Raw genomic sequence first — 23153 nt, forward strand, 5'->3', positions numbered from 1 at the left:
ACAGGACATTCTCCACAGCTGAGTGGAGAGTTGGGTCTGACTTTCACACAAACACTGGTGCCCCATATTTGACTACATCCCCTGGATGGGGAGGCCTGGTGGCACCCAGAGTAAGGATAGCAGGCTACCAAGAAGAGACTTGATAAACCTATGAGCTTGTACAGTGGGAGGAGGTCTCCCTCAGTCATAGTCATAAGGGAGGGGAGTAGGGGAAAGGTGGGAGGGAGGGAGGATACAAGGGATGGGATAACAATCGAGATATAATATGAATAAATTAATAAAATATAGTTTGAAAAGTTGATGACTACCACAGTGTAAAAGGTCCTGTATGAATTCAAAGGTTCATGAAGATGACTATTATTTACAGGTCATATAAAATATATCAGAAAATCATGAAACTAGTAAAGAGACAACAAAATATTATATGAATGGACAAGTGGTAGTAGAGAGGAGCATACCTCGCATACACTGAATGCATGTGGGAAACTTTAAAAGAGTGAAATTGACAAAAAAATAAACCAGGTGATTGCAATCTCTGCCTTAAAACATGGTAAGTGGTCTGCTAACCTTCTACTCTCTTTGATAACCCAGATTATTTGCCTCAATCACATCCTTAGTGTTTTAACATTACAGGACCTGCAGTCTCCCTTCTTCTTGCCCACATCATTGGTGGATCCCACAGAAAATTTCCTCCTATTTTACCTCCCCAGCCTCTTCCTTGCATACCAGTTTATAAATGCAGCACACACCCTATGGTAAACCACAGAGTATGCCTATCAGAAAACCAGGTAGTCTGCCCACAGTCCTTTCCCTCTCTCTGTTTTCCTAGATGGATTCCCCCATCTTATACTTATCTATGCAGCTGAACAGCCTTAGGAGCCTCTGATGCCCCTATGATCCCATCTTCTGTGGACTCCACAGATCTTCACCCTCTAACTTTTCTCTCCTTACTTGTTGCGTTGTCTCTGATCCTATTCCAGCAAGCAGCTCCTGCCAACCTAAGAGCTTCTTTTTATGGGCAACAAGCAGGTTAAAGCAATCCCATAGCACTGATACTGCTCCTGGTATCCAATGCCCTCAGTCTCTTTTCCAGCTGTATAGCAGAAAACTTTGTCTTCCTTTCCTCTCTGACCTTGTCTTCAACAGATCACAAGGACCTTCTCTTTCAGTTTTCTTTCCCACAACTCATTCCAGTATGCAAGCTTCCAACACTAATGACTCCATTCCCTGTGAACACAGCAATTGAGCAGGAAATAACAGCAGTCAAAACACAGCCATCACACTCTCAAAAAATCAGAAAGGAAACAGAAACTAAGGAACAAAATACCCAAACAGCAAAGAGAACTGACAAGAATTCAGCCCCCCCAAAATAATTCAGCCCTAGACATCTAGTTGTCCTAAACTCTGATTCCTGGGATAGCATAACAACACAATAACAGCCAAGGCTATACATCTACACCAGCAAGCACTGAATATTACAACATATCTGAACCACTAGTAAAAGACCTTAATACAAATTATATAAAGATGGTAGAGGTTCTTACAAATGAATAAAGCCAATAAAGAAATACAAGGAAAATAAAAAGAATAACTTTGAGGAGGTGACTAATTCTTTCAGAGTAAGCCAAGGAATCACAGAGTTGGAAGAGACAAAACTCATCAACATTACAAGATTTAAATAAAATCAATAAATACAATTCATACTTAGGGAATTATGGAAATAAAATATTTTGGGATTCAAAAACTTTACAGCACACATGAAAGCTCTAGAACCAAAAGGTGATCGCATAAAAGAGAAGCAGATCAAAAGAAATGATAAAACTCATTTTTTTTTCATTTTGGAAGCTGCTAACTTGCACTTCTCGTTCACTCAGGTAATTAAGTTTTATTCCTTCTCAAGTATCTGATAGGGCTGAAGACCAGAGAGATTAATCTAACAATTATTCTTAGTTGTTTAAGGGTTAAGATGTTTTTAGGTCTAGATAAATACTTAAGTTGATATAGTTGAGATATGAAAGATACTGATTTTCATTCAGAATTTAGACTCTTCAAGATAAAAAAAAAAGTTTTCTGCAAGGCTGCCAAATACAATTAGCCAAAACACCCTGAGTGTAGTATTTATATAATTCCTTATTGTTTCGCAGTTCTTATTGCTTTATTTAGTTTTTTAAATTCATGCATAAAAAGATAAATATATATATGCCAATAAAATAAAAAATAAAATCCTTTTAAAAACGAATAATAAAACTCAGGACTCAAAACAATACAATTGAAATAAAGATAAAACTATAAAGGCCAATGAGACCAAATGTCATTTTTTTGAGAAAACAATTACAACCAATAAGTTATTACTTAAATATTTAAAAGGTGGAGAGAGGATATCCACATTAACAATATCAGAAATAATGAGAGACTTAGCAACAGATATTGAGGTAATCCATAGAATAATAAGTTGATATTTAAAATGTCTTTTCTCCATCCAATTGGAAAATCAAAGTAATAAATAAATTTGTTATTAGATACTACTTTTATTTATTTTTTATTGTTATTAATTTATTCAGATTACAACTAAATTGTTCTCCCATCTCTTGGAATCCTTACATTCCTCCTATCCTCCCACGTCGACCCTATTACCCTCCCTTAGGTCCATGAACGTGGGATGTTGAAGTCTCCCACTATTAATGTGTGGGCATCGATGAGTGGTTTAAGCTTTGTTAATAGTTTCTTTTACAAATGTGGGTGCCCTTGTATTAGGAGCATACATGTTCAAATTTGTGATGTCATCTTGGTCGATTTTACCTTTGATGAGTATCAAGTGTCTTTCCTCATCCCTTTTGGTTAATTTTGGTTGAAAGTCTATTTTATTAGATATTAAAATGGCTACAATTTGATATACTCTCTACATATAAATTCAGTATAGTACTTGAAATTTCATCCTGAGAAGAAAGACAATAGAAGGAGTTAAAGGGGAAATACTTAAAAAAAGAAAAAGCCAAAGTATTTTTATTTGCAAATAATATGATAGTATACCTAAGTGATCCTAAAATTTCAATCAGGACCACTCCTATATCTGGGAAATACTTTTATCAATGCATCTAGATAAAAGATTAACCAAAAAAAATACCAATAGCTCTTCTATATACAAATGCGAAATAGACTGAGAAGGAAACCAGAAACAACACCTCTCAGAATAGCCTCAAGAATTATAAAAAATATTGGTGTACTTCTTAATAGAAATTTTCTACTGCAATGAATTGAAACATAAATTTCTATTTTCTGGTCTTCTTAGGTGACCCTTGTGAAAGAGTCTTTGACTCCTCAAAGCACTCATGGTGTCCCACAGATTAAGAATTGCTGTATTAAATAGAGATATGGTGGCACATGACTTTAATCCCAGCACTCAGGAGGCAGAGGCGGGTGGATCACTATGAGTTCAAGGCCATCCTGTTCTACAAAAGGAGTTAAGGACAGCCAAGGCTACACAGAGAAACTCTGCCTCAAAAAACAATATATGTTCTCACTGAGAAGAAATAGAAAATATTTTACATGTCTACTAAAGGCAGATGGAAAAAGGGACAGGAGAATTCAGGTAGGGAAGGATATGAAATAAGTGGCAGGATTTTGTGAGAGATGGCTGAAATTACAGAGGGTATTATCATTTTTTTTAAAAAAAATACTTTTGAATCCATGAATGTTGTCCACTGAAAACTCCTAGTAAGAGAGGATAAGGAATCTCAGCTGGCCATTTCTTTTATTCAGGCAAATCTTCTAGTGATGGCTCTGGGCTGGGTTGCATTGAATTGAGACTTTGGCCTAGGAGATCCCATGGAAATCCACAGAAAACACAGGCGGATGCAAAGTCAAATGCTTGCTCCCCACAAACTAACAAAGTGGGCCTTCATTGCAGAGGACAATATCCACCCAAATCATGGAATATGAAGAAGCTGAGCTGGTGTCCAGATAGACACTTTACCAGTATGTTCAATCTTTTCACTGCTGGAAGTGTCTCTGCGGACGATTGAACATGATGCACTGACACCAACTCAGCCACAGCACCTTTGGCTGACAATGTGTTCAGCTTGTGACATATGCTAAGACAACGGTGCCACAGAACTAGTGGGAGTAGCCAACTTCTGATCTGACTTAGACACACTATCATGTTCATTACTTGGTTAATGAAGAACAAGTTTCTAAATATCACAGAAATGGAGGGTAAAATCAAAAGAAAATTAGTTTAAAACTCAACAAGATGATTCCTAATGATATTGTGCTATATTCATAGATCAGTAACTTATCCAGTCATTTTCAGAGATGCTTCTTCTGGCAGTAGATCATAATAGATGGAAAGACCCACATGTTATGGGTCAAATATTATGTGGAGAAATTCTAAATTGGTGGTCACCACCAAATATCCCCCCTAAAACTCAGGGTACTCCACCGAAGAGGATGCAGGCATATTATGAGAGTGAGGGGGCATGGAAGGCACTAGAAGATCAAGGCCCTAAAAAATCAGCCAAGCAAGGATCATTTAAGCTCAGAGAGACCGAGGCAGTTAGCATGGAGCATATGTGAGTTTACATTAGGACCTGTGCATATATATTTTAGCTATTAGCTTAGTTTTATTATGAATTCCTGATTATGAAAATAAGTAGGTCCCTGACTCTTTAATCTTCTCTTGGAACAATTTTCTTCTCTTGGAGTTCTGTGTCCGACACTGGTATGAGAAGTTTTTTTTTTCTTATATTTTTGTCATGCTTGGTTGTTATCTCTTAGAAAACTCTTCCTTTCTAATGAGGTAAAGGAATGGAGTGAATCCATAAAAGGGCATTTGGAGTTGAAATGGGGAGGGTAGAGGGACAGAAAATTATAATTAATATATATTGTATGAAAAAATAATTATTTTCAAAAAATAAAAAATGAAATAAAAAATAAGCAATGAATTTGAAAGACAATAAAGAAGGATTTATGGAAGTATTTGAGGAGAAAAAAAGGAAGGGTGGGATGATGTAATTATATAATTTCAAAATTTGACAAAAATAACAAAAAGTAATTGAACTGAACATGTTAGTTCAGCAGGAACATAGGTCTCAAAATAAGCACCAGATTAGCCACAGAGATATATCCAGATGTGATGCCCTCATTCATTTAAAAAATGCTACTGGATCTAGAACCACAGATTTACCCTAATACAGGAATAATGAGTGACATCAATACAGCACTTTTAACCACAGGACACATGGACAAAACTCCACATAACATGGACATCTAATTCAGACCAACACAGTGACAAGACTAGTTCACATTATAACATTTGTGTTAGAAGTAGAGTTTTTGTCCATAAATATAATTTTAATAACATAGATGAGGAATCCAGTTTTAAGCTTGTTTTTATTTTAAAATGTTTTTAAACAAGCTAAAGGTTTACAAAATTTTTCAATATCTAAATATGTCATCTGATTAGTGACTTATGTGCAATTTGTGGTTGATTTATCTTTTTCTGCCTTAACTCTACCTCAAATCTAATTCTATAGTTCTCTGGTTTCACTTAAATGCTACAAGTTTTATTTTCCCTAAATTCATTTTGAAACAAGTATTTTCTATTTTGAATATCTTAGTCAAGAGCTAGTAATGTTTTTACGTCATTCTATTTAGTTACTGCTAGCTCAAGTAGATGCACCTATCTCTGATTATCATTCAGCTAATGTTCAGTAATGCATTTATATGGTATGTTCAGAATTTTGGATAGTTGTCACATGATTCCATATTAATCTATGTATTGTATGGCAAATTATCTACTAATACTGTTTATAAGTCATAGGCACATTTTTTATCAATGCGTTCCCTACTGTTGTCATGTTCTTTAAGGTTTGAAAATCTTCACCAGTATAGCCGAGGTTCATTATAGAAATGTCAGAAGAGACAAAACTATAGCGTCAACTGAAAGGATATAAAAATATTTACAGATGTTTTTCTCTTAATGGGAAAAGTCATTGATAGTTTTGTTTTAAATGTACTTCCCAAGTGGGGATTATGTACATCTTGTGATGGCTTCTTGAGCATAAGTATTGGAGACTGTTCACATGAATTTGGTTTACTGTTTTGACTAAATGAAGCAGAACAAAGAAAAAATGCTTCTTCTTAAGGTAATCTTGAAACATAAACATGCTGTGTAATTTCTAAGGTAAAGTAATGGAAATATAAAATATTATCCTTAAAAAGATAACCAGACCCACCAAAAAGTCCCAGATGCTATATATTCATTTATATGAGGCCTTTGTCTGTTAAGTACTGATAAGGAGTCTACACTCATATATCTACTGATGTTAGGTAAAACATAAGGGACTGAGAGAGAAATATCACCCTAGGAAGCAGAAGTACAATGTATAGCTATGGATGGGTGGGAGGGAAGACTAGATTGTGAAGATCAAATGAGCAAAGGAGAAAGGGGAATAGGGAAGTTAATATGGAAATGGATACCTACACCTATGTGACATTAAGGGGTTTTAATGAAAATAATTGCAATAGAATTTGCTTAAATTATATACATATATGAAAGAAAATTGGAACCATTAAATAATAGGAGAGCCAAATCCAGTAACATATCTCTAGCCATGAAATGAATGCTCCATTTTCAAATGAATTGCATATAATTATTGGGTCGAGGGCCCCATGAGAAACCCCAAACAATCTAGGATATTGCCAAGGGTATTGGTTGTTCTTCACAAACTGATGGTAGACTCTTTGCTGAAGATAATACCTCATAATTCACGGATCATGGAGAAGATAAACTGATGATGCCTACCTAACACTTTTACCAATCCTGACTAATTTTCCTAGCACTGAGAAGTACTCTGAACATTACTTCAGAAAAATAGAAAACACTACCACAGCTACAAATACTATAATATATGATAATGAGCTTCCTGAGTTACACTTGGGTGCAATAATAGTCCAAACATTTGGAAATAGCAACCATTTATCTTATTGAAATTGTTGCCCCCTCCATGACATGTAACCCATGCTTGACACTACCTGGGTAGCCAAAAAACTGACATTAGATAAAAACAGACATAGGGAGCAAACAGATATCACTTTTATATATAAGAAACATCAGTATATATATAAGAAACATCAGCTCGTAATGACACCCTTCTACACATATATGTAGAGATAATTTAATCCAGCAACATATCTGCTCTACAAGGGGTTATATATGACAACTCGCTAGTTCCATGTGATCCAGCTGGAATGAAGACACACTCTGGATTTCAGTATGATCTGACTGGAATAAAGACATGCCCTCAGCATACACACTTAATCCCAAACAGTTAAGATAACTTTAATTTATAGAAGGAGGCAACTATGTTTAAAAGTGCCATAAAATTGTGGGCATTTAAAGTGATTAATCAGAGAAATATTTGACAGAATTAGTCAGAGATAAGATACACTCAACTCTCATAAGAACAGAACAGAAAAGAGAGGCTACTGAAGATGAGCAAAGGGAGACAGGAAGAGGTATTCTATCAAGTGATTATCAGGGGATAATCCAACAAAATTTAAGGGTGAGCCTCATGTCCAGTAGGAGACTGTCAAAAGAAAATGAACCCAGTGTTATTATGTGAGGTTTTCTTGTACCACAATGCTTAGTCTAGACAATATACATATTTTTAAACCTTACTGGTCTTTGTGTATATCTTAATTGTTTCTCTTTTGCTTTTATGGGGTTTCTTAGTATGAAAGCATGTCAATTTTTGAATGTGTTTCTTGGAATTTGGAGATGTGCCTGTATTTATTTATTTTGATTCTTCCTTTCATTCTACTTAGAATGGTTTGTTATTACTTTGTCATATTTTATTTTATTCTTTTCTTGAGATGCCTATTGTATTTCAATGAGAGAGAGAAAGAATCGAGTCAGTGGAAAAATGGTAAGGAGCTTAATTGAGTTTAGGGAGGGGAGTCAATAATAAGAATATATTGTATGAGTCAGAACTACTTTGAAATTTCATCTTATACCTGTGAGAATGCCTAAGAACAACTATATAAGTCACAACTCATGCCTGCTGGAATACAGAGCAAAAAGAAAATCTCCTCATTGCTGGTGGCAGTATAAACCTATAAAGGCACTATGGAAATAAGTATGCCATGTTCTCAGAAAGATGACAATTAATTTCCCTCAAAATCAAGCTTTAACACTCTTAGGAATATACCCAAAGGATGCTTCATTCGACCACAAGGACACATGACTAATCATGTTCACTGCTCCTCTTTTCACAAATGCCAGATATTGGAAACAGACTATATGTTCCTCAACAGAAGAATGAATAAATAAATATAATACATTTATATAAAAAGCATTACTCAGTTAAAATAAATGACAGTTAAATTTGCAAATGAATGGATGGAAACAGAAAATATTATTATAAGTGAGGTATTCCAGAACCAGAAAGCTAAATAAAATATGTGTCTGCATATCTCTGCATATTATCTGTTAAATAAATGATAACAAAGGTATACTCAATAGTCACTGAGTTGTGAGAAATAATGAAGGAATTAGAGGACATCACATGGATCTCTATGGGAGGGGAAGCAGAATTAACTTTATGCTTGGACTGGGGCCAGATGGGTTAAACTTTGCTAAATGGGCTAGAAGGGAGAGATGAGCCAGAATTGAGGGAGGGGTGAAGAGAGTAACAACTAGAAATGAAGGGGATTTGATGGGCAATGTAAAAACCTAGTGCAGTAGAAACATCCTATATTATACAAAGATGGTTCTATTGAAGCTTCCAAATAATGAGGAAGACAGAAGTCCAACTGGCTTCTCTTGTAAACAAACAAAGCTTACCATACTAGAACAGGAGTTTATGAATTTGAGTATTTGGCTAAAAGATGCAATAGAAAAATATCCCCAAATAATCTATGCTGTTGCCAAAACAATAGGGTTTTTCTGCCAGAAAACTACTGACAGCAAGGCTATACTGGTAAAGACAAGACAACAAAACAACTCATTGAACATGTCAAAAGGTGGTACATGCAACATTTAACCCCATGTTATACTATGACAAAGAAAGGTATTCTGAAGGCTGCCCAAGGAAAAGTATAAACATCAATTTCACCCCAAATTAGTCCTGCCTGCAAACTATGCTAGGATAATAGGGGTGCAATCCCTAAGGAACTAAGCATTGATTTTGGATTTAACTCAAGTCCCACTCAATGAGATGGAGCCCATTCATGACATTACCCTAGCAACCAACACCAGAGACTAGAGACCTTAGCCTCTAGAAAAACATATACTCCTGGTCTGCAAAAGTTACTGCTCATTATATTCTGCTATAATTACAGACTAGCACCTTATTCATCCATCATCCTAGAGGATGTTTTTTTTACTCTTACAGTGTAAAGGAACAAATACAGTGATCCACATTGAGAAATTATACACTTGGAACACAGAATTGTAAGTGTGATGTCTCTATTTTCTCCCCTCTGAGCTTAACGAATCTCACAGAAACTGAAGCAGAAAGAGTAGGAGAGGCAAAGTAGACAGAAAACACCACAAGGGCAAGAATGTTTTAAACAACTAAGAAATGCTCATAAGAGCATAGAGTCTGAAGCAGGAATCACAGGGACTACAGAGGTCCGCACTAGGTCCTCTGCCTATAAACTATAGCTTCCAGTTTTATACTTTCATGGAACTCCTGAATGGGTAAACAAGTGTATTCTGTGTACTCTATCGGGACTTTTATTTTCCTGTTGTCTTGTCTTCTCCCACTTTGATATGATAGGTTTTGCATTAGCTTATATTTTATTTTGTTAGGGTTTGTTGTCATCTCTTAGAGGCCTGTTCTTTTCTAACAAGAGAGAAATAAGGAGTGGAACTCTAATGAAAGACTAGGTGAGGAGAAACTGAAAGAAGTGGAGGAAGGGAATGTATTTAGATTATATTGTGTGAGAAAAGAATCTATGTATAATAAAGGGAGACAAAATTTTTTAAAAAGCATATTATATGAAATAGTCTATTTCCAGTAAAATAAAAAATATGCATGATATAGATAAAACATATGTAGGGGGTAAATAAAACACAACTCTCTCATTACCTGCTGTATAAAAGAAAAAATGTACTGGGAATGATCATAAAAAGTGTGTGAGAAATCCATGCATTATGTGAATTCTACATATGACTCAGCATGGTTTGGAAACATAAAGAAATGGTACTCAAAACACCATGTTCATAGTAAAATGAGCCAGATGATTACTTTTTGGGGAAAGTGTCTCTTCAGGGAAAAGTGCCTGGAATTAAATAATAATGTAAATGAAGGATTCTTTTAGTGTGTAGACTGTGTCCTTTCAAAAAAAAAATAAAAGTAACAACAATGCTTAACTGTATAAGCAAAGAACAAAAGTTTATCTCTTTCTTTTCTCCAGTATATTTCCATTTGCTTATGTACTTCAATCTCCTGAGAACAAGTTGCAAATTTCTCCGTAAGCCTATATTTACCTGTTTCATTAGAAATCTCATTGTCTGCACAAGGAATGCAATCAAAGCAGCACACAGCTTTGCCTTCCTGGGCAGCTCTCCTGAATCCATGTCTACAACTCTCACTGCATACAGACGGAGGAATCTAAGAAAAAAAATTATTAGCAAATGTTCATACTTTTGTGAATCATCCAAGTAAATAGAGTATTTAGGCATATGATTGAACAGTTAATTTGCAAATACTTACTCTTATAATTGAAGAGAGTGGGCTTTGGTATTGCTATTTTGGAAGCTTTTAGGCTTCATAGACCAAATGAGTAAATCTTAGTCTAATACATAAAGCTGCTGTTAATATTAAGTCATTAAAGTAGTGTTCTAGAAGGTCATGGCATGACTTGAGGTTCAACCTGTGTCTTTACATACTGGCTTGTAGTGTGAGCTTTTATATCCAATGTGGTTGTGAATGTGGATTGAGAACATTTTCAGAGCTTGGATTCATCATGGAAACAAATGTTTGGGCAATTTCTGTGAGAATAATTATAGAGACATTTTACCTGAGATAAAAGGAGTTACCACAAAATGGGTATCAGTATTTAATTGGTTAATGTCACAGACATAACAAAAAGAATAGAGAAGATGAGCAACCACATTCTTTGATCTCTGATTCTGGTTGGTGAATGTGATATCACCATCTCTTCTGGCTTTTAAAGTATTCTGTTCTTACCAGCTGGATGGCATTCTCACAGTGTCAGCCATGGTAATACTGTGCTCCTTTCAGTTATTTGTTTATTGATATTTAAATATTATTTGGTTCTGAATGAGTGTCTAAAGATAATTACATCCTGAAAATAATAGTTTTAATAAAAGTTCAAAGCAGTGAGATAAGTAACAACCTACCTTTGTAAACCTTGTAGGCCACTGTATGATTTGCTCAGATAAATGTAACTGTTGACCATGAGGAGCATTTGGAGAAAAGGTTCCTACTTTCACCTTTAATGCCAGACCCTTTGGAAAATTCCAGAAATTGAGAATGTCATACTCTGAATCCAGATTTTTTCTCCCATCCATTACTGTGTGGCCTCTCGCATTATATCTCAGTAGGGTGTTCTTTAGGAAAGGGAGGAACTAAAATAGATGCAGGAACATACATTGAAGAATTTCTGATGTACTAAATCCATTTTCTTTAAAAAGTAGTTCAAACAATTTCAGTGTTTTAAAAGAGATACCCACATGGCTGAGAAAATAAAATATACTAGAATCTTAATGACTACATTTCAAAAACACCATTTTGTTCATACTGTTTAAGAGAAATCATTGAACTGAAAACAGCTAAGACAACAAATACCAAGTTATGTGGCATCAGCTGATTCAAATTTCTTTGAAGAAATGACCACATTTACTATTAGAATATATTCACAGTTTCAATCCTTACAATGAGAGACCTGAAGTTGAAAGCCTGCAGTAAATTAATACTTAGCTTCATAAGCTGTATTCATGCTCAGAATAATTTTAAGCCCGAAGGATCTAATGCCCCTACCTTTGCTCTAAAGAATACATATGGAAAATCACAACAATAAAAGGATTACTAAGAAATGTAAGAGAACTTTTTATCTTAATTTAATATTTATTTAAGGGGTTTTCTTCTTTCTGGCATGTCATTAATAATGTACATTTGTTACAATATTGCCCTGATGTCCAGTCTTGGAAATAAGTTTTATTTCCCTGGATTATTGACAACATATTTAAAACTTACAATGCCTAGTTTCAGTGCCTTAAAATGATTAAAAACATTATATTGTTGCTCTTACAATACACAGGAAGGTCCATTACCTGCCACGGGAAGAATATCATGTCTTCTCCATTAGCATATGGTTGTGTGTGTATTTGCTGAAGACTCAGTTCATGCAGACTGTAGGCCACAGCATATACAGCATTATATACATTGTAGCCCTCTTCACTCATTGATGGGTCAAAAATGTGTTTGGGTAGTAACTCTACAGAAGCATTAGGCTGGCAGTTTCCCAAAAGTTGACAATCAGGCTCAGAAAATGAACAGTTGAAGAACAAATACCAAAACTTAGGAAGATAATTGTCTTCTGGGTATTTGTAGGGATTAACTGTTTGAATAAAATTATTGAACTCAACCATCTCTACATAGTGATGTGAAAATATGAGACTCCCATGAAATGACTCTACCATGAAATAATCAAAATTGCTGCCAACGTCCCATGAAGAGTTCAAGACCCAGACTTTCCATGTCACTAATAGTTGTGCAATGTGTCGCATTAAGCCTTGTAAAGAAACAATGTCCCCGTAAATAATTATCACATTTGCTGATGAGTCCAGAATCGTCCCTATATCTTTCCATACTGCATTGGAATATGAATTCCAAGATCCAGAGATAATTTTCAAAAAGGATATGCAAATACTGTTTCTTTCCATATCTTCTCTCAACTCTGACAGGATCTGAGTCCCTCTGTGGTCATCTGGGAGGATCAGACCAACCCAGGACCAGCTGAAATGAACCATTAAAGACACAATTGCATGTGGCAGAGATGTGTCTTTGGGAGCCATCTGATAGAGAGAACTAAACTGACTTCGGTCATTCAAGGTAGAATCAAAAGACCCAAAAGTGAGCTGAAGAGAAAAAGAGAGAGAGAGACCAGAGATAGAACAATGGCACCAAACACATTAGTCCTAAATTAACATAAGTAAAGAGTCAGGGTAAAGGTGGTTTTGTCATATTTTAAAATGTAAAACCATTACAGAATTTTCTACAAAAAATGACAGACTTCAAATTTAAATAATGTAGTTGGTCTCATCTGTCTCTCATTACTTTCAATTCCAAGTAATAGAAATATGGATCTATTATCAAGTACTTCATAGCTTCTTTTTATACCAAATTAATTCAAGTGCTACTAATTTACATTTTAAGTAAGGGATATTTGACTCACCTGTGGTATTTTGTAGAGTTGTAGCAGTGACCCAATATGGGCAGAAGTTGCCCATGATGTTCCTGTGAGTGCAACAGGTGACATTCTCTTCTTTCCACAGTCATAATTAGCTAGGGGAATTTTTTTTCTTGTGAGCCAAACAAAGGCACCAAGAAGAACACTCCTTTCAGTAAATGAGATATTGTAGAGATCAAAGCCCAGAGTTGTGTTGGGTAGAAGATGAGGGTTTCTGTTTATCTCTTCAATAGCAAAAAGCAGTGCCAGAACAAACTGGTAGTTCTTAAAATTATACCTGCACAGATTTCATAAAATTAGTCAAGAGGAAGACATAGACTATACAACTGCCATATTTAGTGCAATGGCTTTTATAATTAAAATGCCTATATTTTCTTCTTTTTTTTGAAGGCAAAATAAAATTTATTTTGGATAAACACACACATACATACCCACACACAGACACAGACGTTACTATTGTGCAATTGCCATATAAGAAAAATCCAATTCAAGCCACATATGTAGTGGTTAATTTTATAATGGATTCTTTAGAAACATTTAAAAATGCATTATGTAATTAGTTCTAACACCATATTTAATAAATTCAAAATTCTGTAGTTATATAATTATTAATAGTAAAAGACTTTACAGTGTTGTTCTAAGTCTTTTTTTTGTTTTTTTAATTAATTTATTCATATTACATCTCTATATTTTCATAAAATTAATTACTCTTTTCCCACAAATGGCTGGAACTTGAATGGTAATTTTTCAGACGACAAGATTAGGTATGATTCTACAGATTAGCACTCATTAATTGTGTTATCTTGAACTATAATTGATTATTATGTTGCATTATTTATCTCTTATGTGGAGAAATTAAAAAAGAAACTACTTGTGAATAAGGAATTAGGTCTGACCAAACAAAAATGGTTAAGTGTCTGGATCTTGGTCTTTTAGCCTATACAATTATGAAAGGTCAAGGACCTTAGGGAGGATACTTAATTTTCATTCTGAAGGGTAAATAGAATACACACTGGAAGCAGATGAAGACAGAGAAAAGGCTATGAACCTTCCACACATGTCTTCCGAAAATCTCTGCCCAGCACAGGATCAAAGAAGAATTAAAGCACAGCTAAATATTGGAAAGAGTTCAGGGAGTCTCTTGGAAGAGAGTGTGTATGGGGAGCAGAATAGAAGGCCCTGGGTGGTATAGGAGCTCCAGAAGAAGATGAATAAGGTAAACAATTCTGGACCCAGGTGGGGTCTGTGGAGATTGATGCAGCAACCAGGAACCAATCATGGACAGGACCTGGTCCCCCCTTATCAGAGGTAGCAAATAGGGAACTTAGTCTCCATGTAGGTCACCTAATAAGAGGATGAGGGTCTGTCTGCAGCATGAACTCTGTTGCCTGAACTTCAACCAATTCCCCCAGATGAGGCAGCCTTCCAGGCCACAGAGGAAGATGATATAAGTAGTCCTAAAGAGAATTGGTAATGGAGGAAGTCTCTCCCTTTCTAAGGACTGAGCGACTGGGATGAGTGGAATAGGGAAAGAGAACAGGACCAAGAAGAGGTGAGGGAGGAGGCTACAATCAGGGTATAAAATGAAAAAAATAATAAAAAGGGAAAAGACACATCTTGAACCAATGGCCCAATTTTATATGACAATGTCTTATTTAAAGAATATTCCCAAAGGTAGTTAAACCATGAGGAACATAATAATGACTGGCCTTATATGACATGCCCTCTGGTACTAAAAGAGGCACTCATTGTATATGGGGAATGAATCTTTGCTTTATTTAATTTAAAGTCTCCACCATGGTATGGAACACACGCTTGGTATTATAAAAATAGAGTCTGAGACTAGGCAGGGCATAGACCAAAAGAAAGAACTTAATACTTATTCTTCTAAATGGACACAGTATGAAAGCAGCTACTGATGATGTACTACTGTTCCTATGTGTTAGTACATCTTTCAGCCCTCATCAGCAAAGCTCTTTTATGCATTAGATAATATACAATACTGAAGTGAATGATTGATCATCATACACATAATAACAGATTATGACATGCTCAGTGATAAGTATAGGTTACATATTGCACCCTACAAACAGAGCTGAAAGATTATGACTGAAGAGACATAAGAAGAGACAGAGGCTGTGGATAACCCCAAGATAACAATATTTTCCATCTACAGTAGTTGCAAATTTGAAGTTGGAATTATTATGAAAGTCCAAAATAACCCCATAATACAAACATGAAGAAGATGATGGGCATACAATTTCACCCCTTGCTGAGATGCTACTAAGATTTGATAGTTACTGGGTGAGAAATAGTCACTTTATTCACTTTTGTGACCTCTGGCAGGTCAACCTCACTTATGGTAGGGCTCCACTCACTATGGTATTTATAGAACACAACCTGTACTTGACTGGAAAAAATAAAAGAAACACAAAATTAGTTGAGTTAAGGGTAGAGAGAGTGGATATGGAAAGATGTAGAAATGTGGTTGATATGTTCAAAATATTAAGTATAAACTTTTTAAATAATTAATGAATAATTTTAAAGGACAGCATAAAATATATGTCTAATGGAGGGTAGTTTGTAAGAATTGTGAGAAACAATAAAAACAAATGCAGTTTTTTCCAATAGAGTTATACATTCAAATACATACATATAAAAAATAAACATAGGTATAATTTTTAACAATTTCATGCAACTAAGAAAAAGATTGCTAATACATAGAATGCAATCACTGCTATATATTTTATGATAAAACTGCACAGGAACCTCAAGCTTCCTAATACAAAGCAATGATCTGCAGCCAGAAACATTATAATGAAGAGTTTATTCCTTTTTAGATTCATATTTTGACAACACATAGGGTCATAAACATGAACAATTTATATATGACAATTAAAACTGTTTCAAATTCTCCACTGGGATGGATAGAAAGACTCCAGTGGGACAGGAGCTGCCTGAGAAGAGCACCAGAGACAACTAACCAAGACCTGAGGAGGAGGTTTGCTGTGGAAACAATCTCCAACCACAGACATAGATAGGACCTATTCTTTCTACACAGACATAGCCAATGGGCAGTGCAGTCCTCACATGGGTGTTCTAGTAAGGGGAATAGGAGCTGACTCTGATGCCTGTTTTTTTATTAGTTCCCCTTTTGGGGAGAGGAAGTAGCCTCATTATTGTGGTCTTCATAGAAAGTCCCAGGACTGTTAAGGTTATGTGAGTTATATATTCACTTATATCTGCATATTAGCCCAACGGGCATGTCCCACGAAAGCCTTCACTTACCAGGAAACAGAGACAGAGGAGAGGACATTCTAGTGGGACTCTAGATGTGAGATGCATGAGAGAAAGGCAAAGTAGAAGGACCCAGAGGGTCCTAGGAGCCTACAAGTAGAACATTATGATAGGCAGATTTGGGCACAGGGGTCCCACTCAAACTAGGCACCAGACAAGGACAATACAGGCGGTAAACCTTAAACCCCTACCCAGATCTAGACAATGGACAGAACACTCTCCACAGTAAAGTGGAGAGTGGGATATTACGTTCTCACACACTCTGGTGCCACACCTCTGACCATGTCCCCTGGATGGGGAGACCTGATGGCACTCAGAGGAAGGACAGCAGGTTACCAAGAAGAGACTTGATACCCTATGATCATATAGAGGGGGAGGTAATCCCCCTCAGGAACTGTCATAGGGGAGGGGAATAAGGGGAAAATGGGAGGGAGGGAAGAATGGGAGGATACAAGGGATGGGATAACCATTGAGATGTAACAAGAATAAATTAATAAAAAAAAAAAAAAAAAAAAAAAAAAAAAAAACAAAACCCTGTTTCAAAAGAAATGTAATAATAATAAAAAATTAAAGTAGCACAGGAAACACACACACACACACACACACACACACACACACACACACACACACACACATTCACCAACGTAGCAAGGTGGTTCGGTTAGAGTTGTTATTTGTTAGAAGAAACACTATGACCAAAAGCAAACTGGGGAGAAAAAAGTTTATTTGGTGACTTTATTATCATTATAATTTTTATTGATGTGATGAAATAGCATCATAAAAACAAGATGAGTGGAAAGATTTCATTAGGCTTATACTTGCCCAGCATTGTTCATCACTGAAAGACATCTCAATAGGAACAAAACCAGCAAAAATGAGAAGGTGGGAGATGATACAACAGTCAGAGGTTTTCTATTTACTGGATTGCTCATAATGGATTTCTTGCCCTGCTTTCTTATCAAATTGAGGACTACCATATCAGCAATGTTCTCAATCACAACGGGCTGTACAATCCTCCGTAAATCACTAATTGAGATAATTCCCTACAAGCTTGCCTGCAATAAATGTTATGAAGGAATTTGCTTCACTGATGTTCCCTCCTCTTAGGTAATTTTAGCTTGTCTCAAGTTAATATAATACCATCCAGTACATTTGTCTTACACTTCCTTATCACTATTCATTATTGGAGGAAGTCAGGAAAGGAAATCATGCATGGCAGGATCTGAAGGCAGCAGCTTTGCAGCAGCCATGGAAGAATGCTGTTTGTTGGCTTACTCAATATGGCTGATTTCTTGAGGAATACAGAATCACCACGCCAAGGACAGCAACACACAAAATGAGCTGGGCCATCCCACATGAATTAATGATTAAGAAAATTCCCTGCAGGCTGGCCCATAGCCTAATATTATTGAGGCATTAACTCAACTGAGGCTTCCTCTTCTTCAGTTCCTATAGGTTGTGTCAAGTTGGCATAAAACTAGCCAGCACACAAGGGAATATGAAGCAAAAAGTCTCTACATGTTTTAGATGTTATGAAAGATGTTATGAAAAATGTTAATAAATCAGTTATAAAATTTAGAAATAAGTAGAATATAATGAATTCTCAAAAATAATTTTAATAGGTGGATAATTATAATATTGCCATTAAGATAATTATTTTCCCAGAAATGCTGACAAATCAGTAGGGAAGGTCACAAATCTCAGAATTGTCTTGTATTCTTTTAAAGTGATTGCTGCATCTGATAATGTACATTGAAAATTAAAGAATACTTATAGGTTTCTAGGACCCTCTGGATCCTTCTACTTTGCTATTCTCCCATGCTTCTCTCATCTAGAGTCCCAATAGGATGTCCTCCCCTCTGTCCCAGTTTCCTGGTAAGTGAAGGCTTTTGTGGGACATGCCCCTTGGGCTAGGATGCAGATATAAGTGAGTATATACCATTTGAGTCTTTCTGCTTCTCGGTTAACTCACTAATTATGATCATTTCTAGCTCAATCCATTTGTCCACAAATTTCTGGAATTCCTTGTTTTTAATAGTGAGTTATTTGTTTATTATTTATTTATTAGAGTAGATAAAGTTGAAACATCATATGATTAAATAATTCTTTAATATATTGATTTAAAAGAAAATTAGACAACAAAGATCTTAATTCACATCTATTTCTGTGCAAGTTTGAGATAAATGGTAGAGCAATCCCCACAGTGCGGACAATGACGACTACCTGCACTCTTCTCATCCCGACCCTGAGAAACCTCTGACATCAGAGAGGTTGGTGTACAATTGAACTGCTTGTGTTTGTGTTTCTGCCTGGGCTGAAAACTACCTTGGTATATTGCATCTTTTTGGCTAATTGTCCTGAGAAACATGGAGCTACCAAACACAATCAAAGTCCTAATTTAAAGAACAATTATGGATATTAAAAAAGATCAGTGGATACAGAAAAGTAGAAACCGAAGTAGTATTTTTCAAGCAAATGAATGCAGGCCAGATACATGATAGACTTCCATGAAGGGATTTAGAGGATGCTCAATGGCCATTCTGACTGTGTACAAAGAAAAGACCACAGGGCTACAAGTCATGGAAATAAATACCTCAATAATATGGCAAAGACAAGAGTAGAGAAATATGCTCAGGATTAAGATAAGCTTAGGGGTGTAGCCATTTTCGCTACTAATACAGAAGTAAAGAAATGGAGACAGCAATTCAGGATGATTTTAGAAACCAGAGCAATGCCCTAGAAAATTAGCTGTTTCTCCATTTGATCTATTTATTTAACTCCTGAAAAATATAAGACAAGTTTGTTTAAGTGTATGCAGAAAAATATGTTTGGAAATTGCATTGTATAAGACAAGCTTGTTAATCTTTTATAATAAAAGTTGTTTTATCTTTTATAGTAAAAGTACTGATTTTTGTTATGAAGTACTTTTACTTTAAATTTTATGATTATGTAAGAAGTTGAAAGTTTTTATATATCATCCTTTCATTTATTATAGACAAGCCAGACACTCACAACTAATGTAACCAGAAGTAGACTCCTTTCATATTGTTGCATAATATAGAGAAACGCATATACAGAAGTCTACCGATGCCTGTGATGCTGAAAGTAGTGAGAAAAGAAAAGGAGAATAACAATTTGCATTATTTAACATGAAGTAGAAAGGGCTTCATGTAGGGTCTCCAGTCTGTCAGGCATATGTGACAAATATGTCACTGTATTTGACATAAATATGATTCTTAAAAAATTATTTTGACCTGGAGTTACAGCACTGAGATAAGAATTATTAGTCTAGATAAAATTACTGTATTTGTCATCATGATTTCCATATTAGGTTCAAACTATATGTGCCAAGATCCTCAAATATCTCATGACTTCACATCCGAAAATATTTTCTCCATTGTCCTTGGGCTTTTTGTTTTTTTGTTTTGTTTTGTTTTGTTTTTAACCTAATACAACACCAATATTATAACACTTGAACAGTAATGTTGCACTGAGCACAATCCACCTTCATATGTATATTTTCTTTTGTAAATTTCTACCTGTTGTCTTCTACCAATTTTATCATGTGTTCAAAGATATTTACAAACTATACTGCTTATTTCAGGATTATTTTACATTGAGCCATAGGTTTAGGGTGCTTCAATAAAATAAGAAAACTTTATTTCCTCTATAACATGACAGACTTACATATTTGTCAATCATTTTTCTAAGGAAAACAAACTGTTCTGACACTCTTTCTTAATCTTACATATTTCAAGGTAGCTGATAAGCAGTTTTAGGTGGTCACCCTCACATAGAGAATATCATTGTGAGCACACCCATATAAATGAGAAAAAATCACTGGAAACATATATGGCAAACAGGTACACCTTTTAAAATTTATTTGAGAACAAACAAAATAAATAAGGAAACAGGAAATGCAAAAAATACAAACATATATGTAGAGCACAAAAATGTTCCCAAAATTTAATGGTGACAATGCTGTTCTGAAACCAGCTGGGTATCACATTGTCAAGACTTTTCACTCTAGCATCATGCCAAGCACTCAGTAAGTAGTCTCTGCATTCACTGACATCATCACTTGTCACAAAAGCAATGTGATCTTAAAGAAAGCCCAAAAGTATCGGGTCAAACTTAGACTAACTTAACTATATTCTGAAACTTAACACTGAAAATATTTGAATAGTCTGGAACTACAAGCAAGGAAGCTCATGAGTTCCCAATATCATATGACAAAAGCAGGAGGAATAACATCAAAATTATCGCTTTTCCCTTAAAAGAGGAAAGGAAGTACACATGAAAATATACTTGGACTGATTTGAAAATGGAAAAAAATAATTTTGAAAAACAAAGGAAGGTTTAAGTAAAGAACTCTGAACTCTTAAAATGAATAATTATACTTACTTTATACGAAAGTCCTGGAAAGCATTTGGTACATATTTATGGGGAATGTTGTTATCTGTGTAGAAATAATGAAGAGGGAAAAATGCACCAATTGTCACATCTCCTTTATGGTAAAAGTCTTCCATGATCGTTTCATAGCACTCATTGTGAGTAAAGTCACACACAAAATAGGTAACATGCAAGAAAAAAAAGATAAAAATACAGAACATCCTATCAACACATATATCTGCCTAGCCAGAAGACTAATAGATACATATTTAATGGTGTCCAGCAGGTATATATTCAACTCATGTGTTGTGAATCTGTGTTGTTCTCACTTTGTTAACGAGTGCAACTGTCACATTAATCACACCAATTTTTTCATGATACCGCATCTAAAGCCTTTGAGAATTCTGTAATTCTTTCTTCTCCGAGGCTCTCCATCTGATGCTCTGTGTTTGAAGCAGGAAACTTTTTGTATGAAAACAACTTTGGCTGATGAAAACATGCTATATCAAAGCATGCCATGGGAGAGGAATTGGGAAAACATATGAAAATGCCCATGCTAGGAATGCACAGACAAAATTAGTGAGCCATGATTTTCCAAACCATAGACAATAATAGAGTCTACTCTTTATACTGATTATAAATGTCTTAGAATTTACTTCTATGCTGCATTTCTATCTGCAGAGCAATATTATATCTAGAATCAACACAATCAGTTTGGCTCTCATTTTGGAATAATCAGCAGTCTTGCTACATTCGTCTCTTCCTTCTCTACATTCTGAATTTCAGTGTGAAGTTTAAGCCACCACTTTACATTCTGAACTTGAATTTCTTCACTCCTATTCATCCTGCATTAATCACTGAGAAGAGGTGTCATTGATACAACCCTGCATCTAGAGCATTGTGTTCACCAACTGATTTCACTGCTCTGAAAACTTTAACATGTGTGACAATCTTTTTTGTTCTGAAAAGTGTATAATAATTTAGAGGCAACACAGTTTGTCCTTTCACCTAATATATTGATAGAAACTATCCCAACCAGGGCTTTATTTCCTAGTCACCAATAGTTTATGACAATAAATGTAATGTGTATTATGATATGATAATTAAAGCATACCCTCCAAAATAAATTGAATTCTCTAAAAAAAAAAAAATGGGAAAGAAGAGTAAATACAAATGCTAATGAAGCAACAGTAAAAAGCACTACAATTAGCTATGTTAACAGGAAAAATCATAGCTTATTTGGGACTTTCCTTTTTGTTTGAAAATCACAGAAAGTATAGGGGATACAAATTGTAGAGAAAGAAGTCATAGTATCACTGTTTGCTGGTATTATACATAAGTGATCCCAGAAATTCTACCATGAACTCCTACAGCTGATAAACACCTTCACCAAAGTGGCTGTATAAAAATGTCACTCAAAAATTCATTAGCCATTGTGTATGCAAATGACATGTGGATGTAAAAAGAAATAAGGGAAGCAACACCTTTCACAATAATCAGGAGTTATATGAAATATCTTGGTGAAATGATAAAAAAGCAAGTCAAAGACCTGCATGACAAGAACTTAAGTCTCTGAAGAAAGAAATTGAAGATGATATCAGAAGATAGAAAATGTTCCATGCTCATGGGTCAGTAGAATTAACGTACTAAAATTGCCATCACATAAAAGGAAATCTATATATCCTATTCACTTGCCATCAAAATTCCAATGCAGGACTTGAAAGAACAATTCTTAACTTCATATGTAAAAGTAAACAACACAGAATAACTAAAACAAACCTGTAAATAAAAGAATTCCTGGAGGTATTGCCATTTGTATGTTCAAGCTGCACTACAGAGCAACAGTAATAAAAATTGCATGGGATATTCCAAGTTGGTAACACCCAGTGTATACTATGCCAAGTTTCTAGGGAGCAGAGGATCAGAGGCTACAAAAATGACTGAATGGAACAATCCAGGAGCCGAGGATGATCAGAACCAGCCCTCTGCCCATTGCTGCTGGCTGTCCCCTGCTTCAGGAGTCA

General features: G+C 35.3%; 1 pseudogene across 1 annotated transcript in view; it reads right to left on the reverse strand.

Moving 5' to 3' along the window:
- The window catches only part of LOC311609848 (vomeronasal type-2 receptor 116-like), a 32125-nt pseudogene extending 10775 nt beyond the window's left edge, over nucleotides 1–21350 (reverse strand). Inside the window, exons 1-5 of the transcript in view lie at nucleotides 21142–21350; nucleotides 13426–13717; nucleotides 12302–13108; nucleotides 11369–11596; nucleotides 10493–10616 (exon numbers count right to left, since the gene is read on the reverse strand). The product of the transcript in view is annotated as a vomeronasal type-2 receptor 116-like (transcript). The remainder of the gene's footprint in view (nucleotides 1–10492; nucleotides 10617–11368; nucleotides 11597–12301; nucleotides 13109–13425; nucleotides 13718–21141) is intronic.
- Between the last annotated feature and the right edge of the window lie 1803 nt (nucleotides 21351–23153).

This window comes from Acomys minous (assembly GCF_964271855.1).
Source record: "Acomys minous genome assembly, chromosome: 2".
NCBI lineage: Eukaryota > Metazoa > Chordata > Mammalia > Rodentia > Muridae > Acomys > Acomys minous.